This window comes from Pinus tabuliformis, chromosome 4_2, assembly GCF_031772625.1.
Source record: "Pinus tabuliformis cultivar Carrire ecotype Pingquan chromosome 4_2, CPIR1, whole genome shotgun sequence".
Classification (NCBI taxonomy): Eukaryota; Viridiplantae; Streptophyta; class Pinopsida; order Pinales; family Pinaceae; genus Pinus; species Pinus tabuliformis.
In genome coordinates this window covers 1,060,857,969-1,060,875,682 of record NC_142304.1, presented here as the reverse complement: position 1 = coordinate 1,060,875,682, position 17,714 = coordinate 1,060,857,969, and positions in this window count along the sequence as shown.

Sequence of the window (17,714 nt, the reverse complement as noted above, 5' to 3'; positions counted from 1 at the left end):
GAGAACTAAATCTCCTTGCTGAAGAGGTATGTCCTTAGCCTTCTTGTCGAACAAAGATTTCATCCTTTGCTGGTAGTTTGAAATTTGGTCCCCACCTGCTCTCTGTTCTTGTGAAGCTCCACCAACTGATTTATCCTTCTAGTCAAGGTGTTTGGCTCTTCCTCGACTTCTTGTAGCAACTTAGCTACTGGCATTGCTAATTGGATCGGGAAGATAACAACCTTGCCATATACTAGCTCAAAAGTTGATTTCCCATTGGATCGTTTAGGCATTACATGGCTGGCCCACAAAGAAAACTTCAGTTGAGAGTCCTAGTTCCTTTCATTTTTAGTGATGGTCTTCTTTAGAATCCTCACCACATTTTTAGTTGAAGACTCGGCCAAGCCATTCCCTTAAGGGTAGTATGTAGTGGAGTGCCCAATAATGATATTGAATTTGTGGCAAAAGTTGGTGAACTTGGGAGATTTGAAGACTTGTGCATTATCAATGATAATTTTAAAAGGAAGCCCAAAGAGGGATAGTGTATTCTCCTCCATTAATTTTATCACCATTGAGTCAATAGCATTTCTGGCTGGGATAGCCTCTACCCACTTGGTGAAATAGTCACTGGCTATTAAAATCCATTTGTTGGCCACTGGACAGTGGATTTATTTCTCCAATGAAGTCCAATCCTCACTGTCTAAAAGGCTCCTATATGTGCATAGGAATAAATGGGAGAGAAAACTTCTATCTTTCAACAAACAATTGGCATTTCTGGCACAACCGGACCTGAGAATAAACATCTCCAAACAGCGTCAACCAGTAGAATCATGCCTTAAGGATTTTATGTGTTGTTGTCTTCCAACTATAGTGTCCTCCACATACTCCCCTGTGTAAATCCTCAATCACTTCATGGGTTGCCCCCTCCAGCAAACATAGCAGTATTACCCCCACCTGGTCCTTACAGTAGAACAGTCCATTGGATATAATGTATTTCTATGTCTACAACATCAGACTCCGATATTTAGATCTATCCAGTCCCAACAGGCATCTTAGGAATAAGAGGTAATGAAAAATGTTCTTATACCTAGGCAATCCCTCAGATTTGGCATAGATATTTTTCTCAGCTATTTTAATTCCGCTCTGGTGATCCTCTAGTCTGCCTTCCTCTGCAATCAGGCTTATCCTTAGAGCTTGGCAGTTGGATTCAGATAAAATCTTGGCCAACCCTTGGCCTTTGATGAGTTTCGTAGGCTTTATTTCTAGCTCATATTCTTGTAATTTAGCTATCCTCCCGCCCCTCTTTCTTTCATTGTCTCCTTGCACCAGGATGTCCTTGAATATATTCGTTGGGACAAATGTTGTGCTTCCTGATTGCAGCACATACATATGGAATGACTTCAACACCTTGACTAGTGCATAGGCCTGTTTCTCCAATATATTGTATTTCAGCTCAACATCCATTAAGACTTGGATGAAAAAGGTAATGGGCCGATCATAACCTTATTTATTTTTCTACAATAGCACACCAATGATTGCATGTAGAGAGGTGAAATAAAATATGTAGAAAGGAGCTAAATAGTTGAGGATGACTAGCACTGGGGCCTCAACTAAAGCTTCTTTGATTCTAGTGAAAGAATCATGGGGGACAAAGCTCCACTTGACTTCATTCTCCTTCTTGAGCATGTTTGTAATACCTTTGGCTATCTTAGCATAGTTGGGTATGAATCGCCTTAAGAAATTTATCCTCCCCAAAAACGCTTGGACTTATTTCTTGTTTATGGGCAAGGGAATATGGCTAATGGCTTTGAATCATTTAGGATCAATCTTTACTCCTTCCTGTGCTACTATGTGTCCAAGAAACTTCCCCTCACTTAGGGAAAACTGAGATTCCTTAGGATTTAGAGAGAGACCATACCTTTTGCACTTCTCGAAGGTGAGATTTAAATGGAGGATATGCTCTTCATCAATCTTAGAAAATACTATGATGTCATCTAAGTAGACTACCACAAATTTGTATTGCTCGCCAACGAAAGCTATGTCCATAGCTCTCTGAAATGTGGCCCCTGCATTTATCAACCCGAACAGCATGCGGGCATACATGAATGTTCCCCACAGGGTAGGGAAAGCAATGTTTTTCTAGTCCTCAGGGTGGACTGCAACTTGGTTATATCCGGAGAATCTGTCTATCATCGACATTTTGGCTGCACCCACTACCTTCTGAAATATATTATCCATCTTGGGTAGAGGGTAGTTATCTTTTAGAGATGCCCTATTTAGATTCCGAAAGTCCACACATAGCATTATCTCTCCATATTTTTCTGGACAGGGACCAAATTCACTACCCACTCAGAGTATCTTAAAGGTACTATGATCTTGACCTGCAACAACTTCCTTACCTCCTTTTCAATGGAGGGGAGTAAGAGTGGATTTATATATCTGAGTTTTTATTTGAATGGCTTTATCCCACTCTTCAAGGCAATCTTATGCTAATCGATATTAGTATCGAATGATTTCAAATCATCATAATACCAAGCAAATACATCTTTGTAAGTTTTGAATAGATCTAAATACCTTTTTTTACATTGCAAGGGTATTTTTTTGGAAAACCTGATTGTCTGGGGTTCCTCCTATGATCTGATGTTTCAGTCTTCTACTTGCTCATCCTTCTTTGGGGAAATTTATTTGGAAGCTATGTCATCTTTATTAAATATTCTTTCTAGTGGAACAAGTCCACTAGGGATGGTGTTCCCTTTTAGTTGCAAATTTTTTTGCCCAACCACTGTGTATTTCCACGAAGTGGCTTCTTGTTCTGTTTCTTCTTCTTCTTGATAGATGGTGGAGTGGGAAAACTCCCAACAACTTCTATGAATATTTTCACTTGCTTGTCATCTTCAAATACCTTCCAATGTTTGACATTATCAAGTATTGAAGGCCTGTGTCTGACTTCTATCTTGTATCTGAGGAATGGATTCTGTGGGGGCATAAAGGTGCTTGTAGCTACCGCAAGAGAGTCAGCCATCCTATTTTCTTCCCTGGGAAGAAACTTGATATTAAAGCCCAGGAAGAAATTGTCAATTAAGTCTCACACTTCATTTTGATACGTCCTCATCATGGGGTGTTTGGTTTGGCATTGGTCTTGGATCTGCCTTAAGACTAGCTCAGAGTCTCCCAAGAAGCAATGTTTCATACTCTGCCACATTGTTGGTCGCCTAAAATTCGAGCTTGAATGAGAGGGTCAGCATGCTGTCTTCCAGATATACCAACAATATTCTAGTTCCATTTCCCTCTTTTGAATTTTCTCCATTGAATTACAATTTCCATAGTTCGTTTTCATTTAAGTGTTGGTATTTCAATTGCCTTGTTAGGTGTATTGATGCTTCTTCTAAGAGGGTCTCATCTTATTATAATAATAGGCAAGACAGGTCCCTTTATTTTCCATGAGCTGGGGAGTTTTCTGAGCCTTTAGTTAGAGTCATAGTTTTCACAAACCTGGATTCTCTGTACAACCTCCTTTGCTCACCTCCAAAAGTGGGAATGGTGGCATAAGTCAGATATAGCTTGATAGAGCCACCCACCTTGGAACCCCAAGATTTGGATAAGAGCATTCTAAAACGAGGAGGTATATCAGCCACCACTATATCCATTGCACACTTTTCACTGGGATCTGAGCTAGGTTTACCACCATATCTTTTATCATGCCCAAGAATTTGACTCTCTTGGAGTCAAAGGAGTATAGGTCCTTGTATGGTTTGGTGATCTCCAAACCCACATGTTCTAGTACTGATAATGGCATGAGGTTGTGTAAGGCCCCAGAATCCAACATGAAATTATGAAACAAAAGGTCATGGATCACCAAGTTCACATAGAAAGGTGTAGTAGAAGGGTCCAACTCTTCCATAGGTGGCTTGAAAACAACCATGGGCCTCTCCTCTTGGAGGTTCAAACTATTGTGGGTTGGTGTTGAGGTGACTGGATGCATGAATTGAGAGAATTGGGCTTTGTAATTAGGCTGTTTTAGAAGCTCAGTCAGAGGAACATGAGTTTTTACCTTTTCCAGCTCCTTATGGAGATTGAATGTGGGTTGGGCCTTTTCTATATCTCCTGGCTCTATTCTTTCTCCCTCCCACTGGAAACTTTAGGCATAATACACACCTCCTTTTATGTGTGTCCCTTAGGGCCATTCCTTTCCTTATTTGTAGAGACTCCTATCTCGGGTGGGTTAGGATGGAGCTTACCTTTCCCTTTTCCTAGTGTAGGAGGAGAAACTTGGGGAGCATTTCCTTCTTTTTTCTTTGGTTCTCTTGACCTCTTCTTTTAATATCTTATATTATACTTATGTTGGGGATGTCTTTGCATGAACTCTGCAAACTATTTTCAATAATAATCCATATCTTCCTCATCTATTGCTACTTCTCTATGATGACTAGACTCTTGGTGATCCATATTCTCACGTTCTTCCTCGAAAAAAGAAGAATATATATTTCCCTACATCTCCTGTGTATTTGAAGATTGTTCGTCAGGACCATCTTCCAAGTATAAGGGATGAGGGATCTGATCAAGTTATTCCTTTCTTTCCCTTGGAAGTAGTTGGAGTGGAGGCCTTCTATATTGTGGGTTATAGCCTCTGTTGTTGACTTGAGAATTTTGTCTCGAGATGTTCTTGTTCTCAATTTCAAGCTTTCCAACCTTTTGTGATAAAATCCTAATGATTTTGTTCAGATCGTCCCACTTTGGGTATGATGATTCTTTATCTTGACCAGAGGAGGATGCCTCTCCTTTTCATCTTTTGGGTTCAGTAGGTTCTTACTTTACCCTTGACTTCCCTACCGAACTTAGATTTGCTTATACTTTGAGAGCATCGATCTGAAGTTGGTCCAGAGTGAGAGACTTCCTTTTTTTCATGGTAAAACCAACATCAAACTCAAAGGACCCCAAGAAAACCACACGAGCTGCAGTTGAAGGAGGCTCTATGTCAGCTGGAAGGTTATTGTATAGCTTATTGAATCTTTTGATAAATTCTGAGGTATCATCCTTCAACCTTTTTCTTATGGAATTAAAATCAATGAGGAGGTACTCATGATTCCTGATCATTTCTCCCCATCTGGGTGAAAGCATTTTCCAGCTCCTCCCAGGTAACGATCGAGGCATTTGGTAGGCCTTTGAACCACTTTTTGGCTTCTCCATCAAGAATTTGTATAAAAAGTCTCCTGATCACCTCCAACTATTCCACATTCAGGTTCTCAGCAAAGGCACAAAAGGTTTCTATGTGTCTCTGTGTTGTGTTTTCATCTTCGCCATTGAATCTAGGAAAAAAATTAAGGTAATCTTGGGGAATGACACTTAAGGGATGAGGTAGATCAATAGGTGCATACTTATTTAGTAATAATCCTGGAAGAGCCATATGGATTAGTGGAGGGGGGTTAAATTTGTTTTGATGAACTGGGTTCAAGACCACAATGTTTAGAGGGGAATGAAGGTATGTCAGGGTGTTAGGAGTAATTCCTGAATAATGAGTAGCAACAGGCTGAGAACTGGATGACGGAACTTCAAAGGCTTGTGAGATGGTAGCACAGTCACATGTATTTTTCTCTTTCCGTATTTTCTTGCAAATTAATTTTTCAGGGTCTTATACAAATGGGGCTTTCTGCTGGGATATATCTAAGCGAGTATGAAGCCTGTTAAAAGCTAGGGTTATGAATGATAATGATGGGTGTGTGGAGTCTCCAAGGTGACATGAATGCAATCAAAACAAACTTCTCTCACCTACACGAAGGGTGATCAATTTTTCGTATCCCGAGGGAAAAATCCTTAAATAAGCTCCCCAACAATGATGCCAAATGATGTTGTAGCTCCCAGAGACAACCTCGGATTGCTTACAAGACCAGTTCCTGGGCACATCTAGATTTGTGTCTCTCAAATGATTTACAGGAAACTAGAGACATCACTTATGTGTTATAGATACATATTTTTAGGAAATGGGTTGGTTCATTTATCCAAAGAAATAAGACATGGATTTCTAGTACTTCTTCACAAGTTCAGATCTCAGAAATATGGAATAAAATAATGGAGGCTGAGTATTTCAAGGGCTTACGACTTAATAATGTTTTTCATGGCAGATGAGAGAGGATAAAGGGAAGGAGCAACCCATCACATAGAGCATAAGGCTTCCAAGACTTCTACACTTAACACATAGAGCTTGAGGCATTAAGGATTTCTATACTTATTTGAGTTACAAGCAGAAATAATGGATGAAGGAGGAAATGAATGCTATGATTCATGTGTTGGAGATTTGAAGATATGATTTCAATAGTCCACACAGGTATATGCATAAAAAATATTGAGACAAGTGAATCTGTGATATAATTACAGGCACTTGCATTCACATATCAATACAAATAAATCTATGAGGAAGCTTGAACTATTTCTAGCAACTATAATCGCATGAATATAGAGAAGAAATATGAACACAAAATGGGTTTTAATAGAGGGAACACATACGGTAATTCTTAAAGAGGGAATCACCACCATTCCCTTGATATTATGATAAAATTGTGTTACAAAGAGATAGAGTTTGGAATAGCATTTCATGTTTTCTATAGATTTCTAAACCTTTCTTTCCCCTATTTATGTGGAGAGGGGAGAAATAACATTCATTACAACCAAAATATCTATGGTCTAGATTCATTTGTTGGGTCGACTAGCTATATTAGTCATAAATGGCTCTGTGGCTAAAAAATATTACATAATTAAATGCCTCCTTGGAAGGAAAGCAGATTGGAGGACATCAAAATAAATATCAGCCAAAGAGAAGAATGTTATGAAACTAGCTCAAGAAAAGATAGAAAAAATAGATCAACGCCTTAGAGTTCAGCCTCTTCGAGGGGGAAACCTCCTTTACATTACATAAATGAACAATTCTTGGATGATACAAATGAAAAGACCTCCTTTATATATATAGGAGTCTAAGGGGTCATAACATAATCAGAGCCGACATAACAATAATAATGTAAGGGCACAATAATAACAATAGTGGGCTTCTATGGGGCACAATAGTAACAATATGGGCACTACATGGGTACATCAATATAATAAGTGGGTTATACCAATAACAATAAGGGGTTACACTAGTAGTATAGGGGCCTAACAAAGAATTAAATTGTCTTAGTGCCCATCTCGTAATAGCTTCTGTTATAGATTGCAGTTGGCTCACTGTATAGCCTCTTTTGTTGCTTAGCCGACTCCCATCACTTATGCTTTTACTACTCGAAGGCCTTCCTCTGTGGAGTAGGAGTTGCATCAGCTGTAAGTGCCCGTATTTGTGGTCCCTTTTTGTGTAGAGGAATGGGGCTCCATGCTAATCCATTAATCTTCCTGAGTCCCATGTACTGCTCCATTGTTGCGCCATGCTCCATTTAAGTCTTTAGCTTCCGGCCTATTAGGTCCCTATAAAACTAGTGATTCCCCCATTATTATTGTCATTGTAGCCCTTATTGTTATTTTTGTGCTCCTATTGTCCCCATATTGTTAGGATTGTGCCCCATAGAAGCCCACTATTGTTATTATTGTGCCCTTATATTATTATTGTTATGTCGGCTTTGATTATATTGTGACCCCTTAGACTCCTATATATAGAAAGGAGGTTGTGTCATTTGTATCATCCAAGAATTGATCATTTGTGTAATGTAAAGGAGGTTTCCCCCTCGAAGAGGTTGAATTCTAAGGTGTTGATATTTCTTTTCTATCTTTTTGTGAGCTGGTTTCATAATATTTGGTATCAAAGCTTTGGATTCTAGGGTTTCGCTGGTCCAAACAGGTCTTCGTGGAATTTTCATTATAACTTTTTATCTGTAATGTTTAAGAAGCTAAAGAAAAAACCCATTTGAGCCGCAATCATTCCAAACCTCGGGTCTAAATTGTAGATCTTGGATCAATATAGTTTTGGAGATATGATCTGAGGTAGTTAGGGTTTTTGCAGACTCCCAAATTACATTCCAAACAGTTGACCTTGGGAAAATCGTCATAACTTTCTCTATGAGCATCAGATTAAACACCTAGTAAGCAGCCTGAAATCTATAGCATGACTCATGAAGAAGAGGAATAAATGCAACATGATATATCAAAATTACGAGACCAAGTGCAACAAATTTCACTCTCACAAAAGGTAACCGAAGCTAAGATGAATGGTGTGGAAGATAATATGAATGGCATGCAAGTTAAGATGGATGGCATGGAAGCTAAGATAGATGGCATGGAAGCTAAGATGAATGGACTGGATGCTAAGATGGAAGATTTGAAGATAGATTTGAATAATTTGCTACAAGAAATGCTTACTAATGGTGAAAGGGTAGTAAAGGAAACTCATGTTGAGAACAAAAGAAATGTTAATCATGATTTCATAGACTCAAATGTTGGATTGAAGACCAACCATTTTCAAAAAATGGATATGAGGAAGTTTGATGGCAAGGATCTCGTAACCTAGATACTACAGATGGAGAAATATTTCGATCTCCATAATGTGCAAAACACACAAAAGGTACGCATTGCAACTTTATATTTAGAACCAAATCCGTTTGTATGATATCAATGAATTTTCTCTCGTAAACAAATTGTCACTTGGGAAATTTTTATGGAAGAAATGATAACACATTATGAGGATACAAAAATCAACACTTTTTTTAGCCAATTGATAAACCTCAAACAAAAGGGTTCAATGATCGAGCACATTGAGGACTTCCAAAAATTGAATATAAGGGTAGAAGATATTCCAGAGGAGCCTTGGATTGATATGTTCATAGGGACTGTAAAGGATAACATCCAACATGGGTTCGCCTTTGGGAACTTGACTCATTGGAGAAGGAATCCAGGTTGGCAAGAAAAATGGAAAGAAAAATTATGGCAACAAGGGAGCCTACCACTCACAACTATAAGGATGGAAGCGTTGTTTACCCTAGCCTTCCACAACTTATAACGTTGACAGCCCAAAAATTGGAAGAAAAAATAGAAAAATGGATTTGTTACAGTTGTGATAGAAAATACACTAAAGGTCATAAGTGTGCTAGGAATAAATTATTTTACATAGATTGTGAAGAGGAGGAAGAAAAGGAACAAGAAATATCAAAAGAAGCGGATATACACCAGGAACAAACCCTAGATAAAGAAGAAATGAATCCGACCATATCTTGTAATTCATTGACTGGAATTACCACTCCTTAAACTATCAAGATAGAAGGATATATCAAGAAGAAAATGGTAATAGTGTTGATTGATTCAGGTAATACCCATAATTTTATTCATTGTAAGATAGCCAAGGAATTGAATTTCTTCCTATATCCAGCACCGGAGTGTCAAGTGATGATTGCAAGTGGAGGAACCATAAATTGCTCTAGAAAGTGAAGCTATCCATGGGAGAATATGTATTGAACAACCCAATTCTTTCCATTCCAATGGGTGGTGCTAATATTGTACTAGGAGTCCAAGGGATATAATCCTTGGGTACAATAACTTTTGATTTTCAAGAAATTTTCATGCAATTTTCTTTGGAAGGAAAGGAAGTTGAATTAAGAGGCATTGCAGGGAAACCAGGGAAGATAATCAGCTCTAATGGAATGACAAAGCTTCTAAAGAAATAACGAGGCGTAATTGAAAAATTATGTTCGCTAGAGGTTCCCACATCAAAATCATCTATTTCTCCAAATCTCCAAAAAGTCTTGGACAATCATTCCAAGGTATTTATGACTCCCAAAGGTCTTTTTTAGGTCCATATACTACTAGTGTAACCCCTTACTGTTATTAGTAAAACCCCCTTATTATAGTTTTGTGCCCATGTAGTCCCCATATTGTTATTATTGTGCCCCATAGAAGCCCATTATTGATATTATTGTGCCCTCACATTATTATTGTTATGTCAGCTCTGATTATATTATGACCCCTTAGACTCCTATATATAAAAAGGAGGTCTTGTAATTTGTATCATCCAAGAATTGTTCATTTGTGAAATGTAAAGGAGGTTTCCCCCTCAAAGAGGCTTATTTCTAAGGTGTTGATCTATCTTTTCTATCTTTTTGTGAGCTGGTTTCATAACATTTGGTATCAAAGCTTTGGATTCTAGGGTTTGCTGCTCCAAACAGGGCATCGTGGCATTTGCGTTATAAAAAAATTTCTACGACGTTTTAGAAGCTAAAAATAAACCCATTTGAGTCAAAATCTTGTTGAACCTTGAGTTTGAATGTCAGATCTTGTCTCGCTATATTTTCGGAGATATGATTTGAGGAATTTAGGGTTTTTTCAAGCTCCAGAATTGCATCTAAAACAGGCCATCATGGAATTTTTGCTATAATGTTTTTGCTACAAAGTTTCAGAAGCTAAAAAAAAAAACCATTTGTGAAGAAATCGGTCTGAACCTCGAGTCTGAATTTCAGATCTTGTCTCACTATATTTTCAGAGATATATGATCTGAGGAAGTTAGGGCTTTTGCAAACCCCCGAATTACATCCTAAACAGATGACCTTGGGAAAATCGTGATAACGTTCTCTCTGAGCATAAAATTGAAAATTCGTAAGAAGTTAAAGAAATAGGATGGATTGTATTTTCTTTGGGTATAATTTTGAGAACCTAAGGTTGAAACAGTGACACATGGAACGTTGTACAATTCACTCTACTGAACTATTCTATAATTAGGTCATCGCGGGAGATTGGAAGTAAATCTTTTTTCAAAAATTCAAATTGCGATCACACTTCTGGAGTTAGAAAGATGACTCAGAGGGCTATTACAGGCTGAAATTTCATAACTTAAAGATCCGAAATTATATAGTTACAAAATTTTCAAGATCGAGCTCCTAAAATCAAGAAAAAGTGAGATGAGGAAGTTTGATTACAAGGATCCGGTAAATTGGATACTATAGATGGAGAAATATTTTGATCTACATTGTGTACCAATGTTACAAAAGGTACGTATTGCATCTAATTATTTAGAACTAGATCAATTTTTATGGCATAAAGGGATTTTTTCTTGTAAACCACTTGTTACGTGGTCAATTTTCACGAAGGAAATGATAGCACATTATGAGGATACAAAGAGAAACACCTTCTTTAGCCAGTTGATAAATCTCAAACAAAAGTGTTCAATGGTAGAGCACATTGAGGACTTTCAAAAATTGAATATAAGGGAAAATTATATTCCGGAGAAGCAGAGGATTGATGTCTCCATAGGGACTTTAAAGGATAACATTCAACATGAGGTTCATCTTTGGGAACCTGATTCATTGGAGAATGCATTCAGGTTGGAAAGAAAAGTGGAAAGCAAAATTATGGCAACAAGGAAGTCTACCCCTCATAACTATAAAGATGGAAGTCTTGTTTCTCCTAGCCTTCCAGAACCTACAAGGTTGACACCACAACAATTGGAAGAAAAAAGAGCAAAAGGGCTTTGTTACAATTGTGATAAAAAATACATTAAAGGTCATAAGTGTGCTAAGAAGAAAGTATTTTACATTGATTGTGAAAAGGAGAAAGAAAAGGATCATGAAATGTCAAAATAAGAGTATCTCATCAAGAGGAAAAACTTACCCGCTGAAGATTCCATATGGAAGGAAAAGAATTTTATACAGAAGCATCAAGAACTACTCAAGCATTAAGGACAACACTTTTTGAAGGAGAGGGGCATGTTAGGTCCCTATACTACTAGTATAACCCCTTATTGTTATTAGAACACCCCACTTATTATATTTTTGTGCCCATGTAGTCCCCATATTGTTATTATTGTTCCCCATAGAAGCCCACTATTGTTATTATTGTAACGTCGCATTATTATTATTATGTCAGCTCTGATTATATTATGACCCTTTAGACTCCTATATATAGAAAGGCGATCTTGTCATTGGTATAATCCAAGAATTTTTCATTTGTGTAATGTAAAGGAGGTTGCCCCCTTGAAGAGGCTTATTTCGAAGGCGTTGATCTATCTTTTCTATCTTTTTGTGAGCTAGTTTCATAATAGTCTCCCACCTATTTGTGATCATGATCATGTTATTCATTTGATTCTAGTAAGTGTTCCTCCAAACATTAGGCCTTACAGATATCCCTATGCCCAAAAGAGTGAAATTGAACATATGGTTTCATAAATGATAGATGCTGGTATAATTCAACCTAGTAAAAGTTCTTTCTTTGCTCCAGTAGTATTGGTGCACAAGAAGGATGGATCATGGTGCATATGTCTGGATTATAGGGTGCTCAACAAGCTCACTATTAAAGATAAATTTCCCATTCCTGTCATTGATGAACTATTGGATGTATTGCATGGATAAATTTACTTCACCAAGTTGGATCTTCGTTCAGGATATCATCAAATCATAATGAGCACTGAATACATTCTCAAAACAACATTTAGAACTCATGAGGGTCATTATGAATTTTTGGTCATGCCTTTTGGCCTTACCAATGCACCTTCTACATTTCAAGGTTTGATGAATTCCATTTTCAAGCCCTTCCTTAGAAAATTTGTGTTAGTATTTTTTAATGATATACTAATCTTTAGCAAGTCTTGGAAGGATCATGTTCAACATGTTGATAGGGTGCTCAAACTATTGGAGGAGAAACAATTATATGCGAAAAGATCCAAATGTTTCTTTGGAGTACAAGAGGTGGAATATCTGGGTCATATTGTATCTCATGAAGGTGTTAAGGTAGACCCTAGAAAAATTAAAGCCATTAAGGAATGGAAAATCCCCACATCCATAAAGCATTTGCGAGTATTTCTTGGGTTTACAGGGTATTATCGCAAGTTTGTTCTAACAACATTATTGAAGAAGGATGCATTTTTATGGACTCCAGAAGCAACAAAGGCCTTTGAACATCTTAAAGAGGCAATGTGCCAAGCACCATATTAGCTACACTAGACTTCACAAAAACCTTTAGTGTGGAATGTGATGCCTTAGGAAATGGAATTGGTGCAGTTTTAATGCAAGAAGAAAGACCATTCAAAAGTCATCCAATTAAAGGAAAGTATTTACACAAATCTATTTATGAGATTTTACTGTTGCATTATTCATTATTATATGAATTTTTATATCAGTTTAAGCACGTTCACATATCATCACAAACAAAATTTTTAAAGCATATAATCAGTTAAAAACAATTATCAGCATACACCATATTGTCAAGCATTTCTTAATTCCACATTGGTTAATCAAATAGACTTGGGAATATTCAAGCTTTGGAAGTGGGAGATGTTCTTGTAAGTTAGAAAAGAAGCCTAAGAGCCCCATTTCATATCAACCAAATAAATAACACGGTCACCAATTAATTTAAAATACACATAGTGATCTGCTTTGCTTATGGTGAAGCCAAGTCCCCGTATAAATGCATCAAATTTCTGATACCACATCCTTAGTGACTATTTTAACCCATACAAAGACTTCTTTAACTTGCATACCAATTATTTCTTACCCTTCACCACAAAGCCTTCAAGTTGCTTCATGTAGATCTCCTCTTCCAGATCCCCATGAAGAAATGTTGTCTTCACATCCATCTATTCTACCTCAAAATCAAAAGTAGCAGCAATAGATAAAAGTAATATAATAGAAGCTACCTTGGCAAAAGGAGAAAAAATATCACCAAAATCAATTCCCGTCACCTGGGAATAACCTTTTGCTGCCAAACGAGCTTTGTATTTCTCCACCTTCCCTTATGAATTTATCTTCTTCTTGAACACCCATTTTCTGCCAATGGGTTTCCTTCCAGTCGGCAACTCCACCAGATCCCAAGCCTCATTTTTGTGCAAAGATGCCATTTCATCAACCATGGCCTCTTTCCAGAGTTTTCCATCCTCTGAATCTACTTCTTCCTTCACAGTTATGGGATCATCATCAGTAATAGATAAAGAAATATTTGAATAGAAAGCAGATGGACTATACCTTTCTAGTTTCCTTCTTTCTTGAACTGATCTTCTCACACCCGGAGTTTGTGGCTCTTCATCTTCTGATTCTTCCTCTGCTATAGAGTCTGATTCTTCCTCCTTTAGCTCAAACTCTATCTTCTCAGGTTCTTTTGGTTGTACTTAATGTTTAATAACATCTTTCACCTCTCTAAACACCACATCTCGGTTGTACACAACCTTCCTTGTTACTGGGTTCCAAAGCTTATAACCCTTTAAACCATCCTTATACCCAATAAAGATGCACTTTTCAAATTTACTATCCAACTTGGTTCGTTTCTCCTTTGGAACATGTACATATGCATCACATCAAAATACCTCAGATGTGAAAGAGAGGGTTTCTTACCAGTCCATACCTCTTGTGGAGTCTTATCCTCTAACGCTAATGAAGGTGATCTATTGACCAGGTAACATGATGTTTCCACTGACTCTGCCCAGAATTCCTGTCCTAACCCAACACCACTGAGCATGCTTCTTGCCCTTTCCATCAATGTCTTGTTCATTCTTTCTGCGAATCCATTTTTCTGAGGTGTATATGGATTATTCTTTTGCCATTCTATACCACACTTCTTATAGAATTCTTCAAATTCCTTACTGCAGAACTCTCCACCGTTATCTATCCTCAGCACCTTTATCTTCTTCTCTATCTGGTTTCCACCAAAGCCTTAAATTCTTTAAACTTGTCAAAGACTTCATATTTCTTCTTAAGGAAATATATCCATGTATTCCTTGAGAATTCATCCATAAATGATACATAGTACACAGACTTACCCAGTGATGGAACCTTCATAGGTCCAAACACATCACTATGCACAAGCTCTAATATCTGTTTCTCCCTCTTACCACCAGAGGGGAAACTCACTTGATTCTTCTTCCCATTTACACAATTTTCATAGAAATCAAAACCCAGAGAGCTATTACTCATACCTTCTACCATACCTTTACCATGAATTATTTGAAGTCCATTCTCTCCAATATTTCCAAGCCTTTGATGCCACAACATGGTCTTCTCTCCAGAGACCACTAGATTTTCTGCTCCACTTTCAGGAACCACAGAATTGTTGCACCCATCAACAATAGTGCTACCTTGCAGCTTGTACAGAGTTCCAATTCGAACTCCCCACATCAATACCAATCCCCCTCAAACCATCTTGCAAGTATCCTTCTCGAACACTGTTTTTACACCTGCATCATCCAGCTTGCTTACATAAATCGGACTTCTTGCTAATGCAGGAATATGCCGAACACCCGGAAGTGTTCTAACCCTTCTACCTTGCAACTTCAACTTAAATTTTCTCCGAACAACAATTCTAGCCTTTCTATCATCCCCAAATAAGACATCACCACCATCATATTTCTCATACTCGCAGAGCCACTCTATATGAGGAGTGAAGTGAAAAGATGCACCTGAGTCAATCAACCATGCCTCGTGATCTACATGTGTACTTGAAGAAGCCAAGTACACATCCACATCTTCATTTGAGGTGGGTTTCGCCTCTGCAGAAGGAGCATCATCATATCCCTTTCCTTTATCAGGAGCTTTAGATTTACAGTCCCTTTTGTAGTGCCCTTCCTTTCCGCATTTCTAGCACACCACCTTTACAGGTTTTCCTGGAGATTTAGATCTCCCTCTAGATTTAGACCTCCCACTCGATGACTTATTTTTGTTTCTATTCTAAGACCATCCTCATCCAAACAAGGCATCACCATTCTCGCTCTCCATATTTTTCCATCTCATTTCCTCTATCAGAAAGGATGAGACTATTTAATCAAACTACAAGGCAGTTGCATTGCTACATATTGCAATAACCAGACTATCCCACGAATTTGGTAGAGAACACAACAAAATGATGCACTTATATTCATCTGAAATTTTAATATCAACAGATGATAACTGACTTACCACAGTATTAAATGCGTTCAGATGATCTGTCACCGAGTCTCCATCTTTCATTCTCAGGTTATACAACTTTTTCCGTAGGAACAGTTTATTCACCAGAGACTTAGATTAGTATAAAGTCGCTAACTTTTCCCGCAAAGCCTTCGTCATAGCTTCCCCTGATACATTCAACAATACTGAATCTGAGACACACGATCGTATTATGCTCTTTTCCTTCCAATCCAACTTCTTCCATTCTTCATCAGACACTCCCATTGGTTTAGTACCCGGATCTACCGCGATCCACTGATCTTTATCCACCAAAAAATCCTCCATCTTGAGTTTCCACAACTCAAAACTCTGACCATTAAATTTCTTGATCTCTATCTTTCCACTGCTCGTCATCTTCTTTCACCACCAGAATCGATCTCACAGATCTCCCACTGAATAGGGTCTACCACAGGCCCGAGCGAAACCCCTCAACAGCAAAGGGGTCCCCTTGAAGCCAAGACAGCTTTGATACCAAATGTAGGTTTTAAACCCGTACAAAAATTACCTGCATACGAATTCTAAAACTCAAAAAATAAACAATGCGACTGCATAACACATAAAACACATATACATAGAGATTTTCCGCTAGATCCCAAAACTGGAACTACCAGCTTGATTTTTCTTATATTCCTTTCAATGTTACATACATATTTATACATGTCCAAGCATCCAATACCATGGACTGAAAACCATCGCATCCAAAACCATGGACCGAAAACCATCGCGTCCAAAACCATGTGCGAAAATCATGCACAAAACCATAGGTAGGTTCACCCAACCTAACATAGGGTCCAAAAACAAAAAATTTTGGGGCGCTGCCCCAGACCCCATAGAGTGGGGTTACTTGCACCTCTCAAACCCCCTGTGACTCCCCCCACTACGCAATCGGCGCAACGAGGGGGGGCTCTGCTCCCCAGTTAACTATGTGGGCTAGTCATGGAAAGAATATAACACAACCCAACAATGTTCTCTGCTGATGTTATGAATTTTGGAAGTATAAAACAATTACATACAAGCAAACCAGTTACAGGTACAAAATCCATGGGAGGAAGAGCTATTTGGAATGAACCGCGAGTGCTTATGGTATCGAATCAAGCTCATGCAATTCTTGAGCGCGCAGGATGGCTGCAATATCTGAACAGGTTTCCGGATTTTCATGAGGAGTTGACGTTGGAATTTCTGCAGAATTTTTAGAATGGCAACACCACAGTCAGAGGAAAAAGTATAACAGTTTTGGAAGAAGTCATAGCTAAATTCACTGGACTTCCAGCTGAAGGAACCGAATGGACTGAAAAACATGTCCTTCTACATAATGCAATGGAAGTATTCCAGGATCCAGGAGAGCAACTAGTGCAAATAGGAAAAGGGATCCATTATTCAGCGTTAAGGCAGTCGTGGCAAGAATTGGCCATCATAGTGCAAAGGTACATTACCTGCGATGGTCGACACAATGTGGTAAAGCCCCGCCAACTAAAACTTCTAGCCACTTTAAAAGAGAAAAATTCAGGTAATTTGTCGTTTTATTTGAATTCCCTATTACATGATGTCGCTTGTCGAGTTAGGACAGCTAAGGACCCACACAAAGTAAAAAGTTAACAACAGTTAACCTGGGACAATGTCGTAAATCCTACTTTGGCTCCACCCTCAGAAAAAATAGTAACAGAGCAACAAGGGCCAAGAGCCCCAAGTCCGAGAAGGACACTTAAAAGAAATAATTCCTCCGTGTCCCTAAACCCAACAAAACATAGGTGCTCTGTGCGAGTGAGAGCCAAGCGACATATCCCAATTCAAGTAGATGAGGTTGGACCATCCCGCACACAAATTGCATGTCCAAAAAATTCCCCTTTGAACGACTATGAGGAGGAAGTGGCC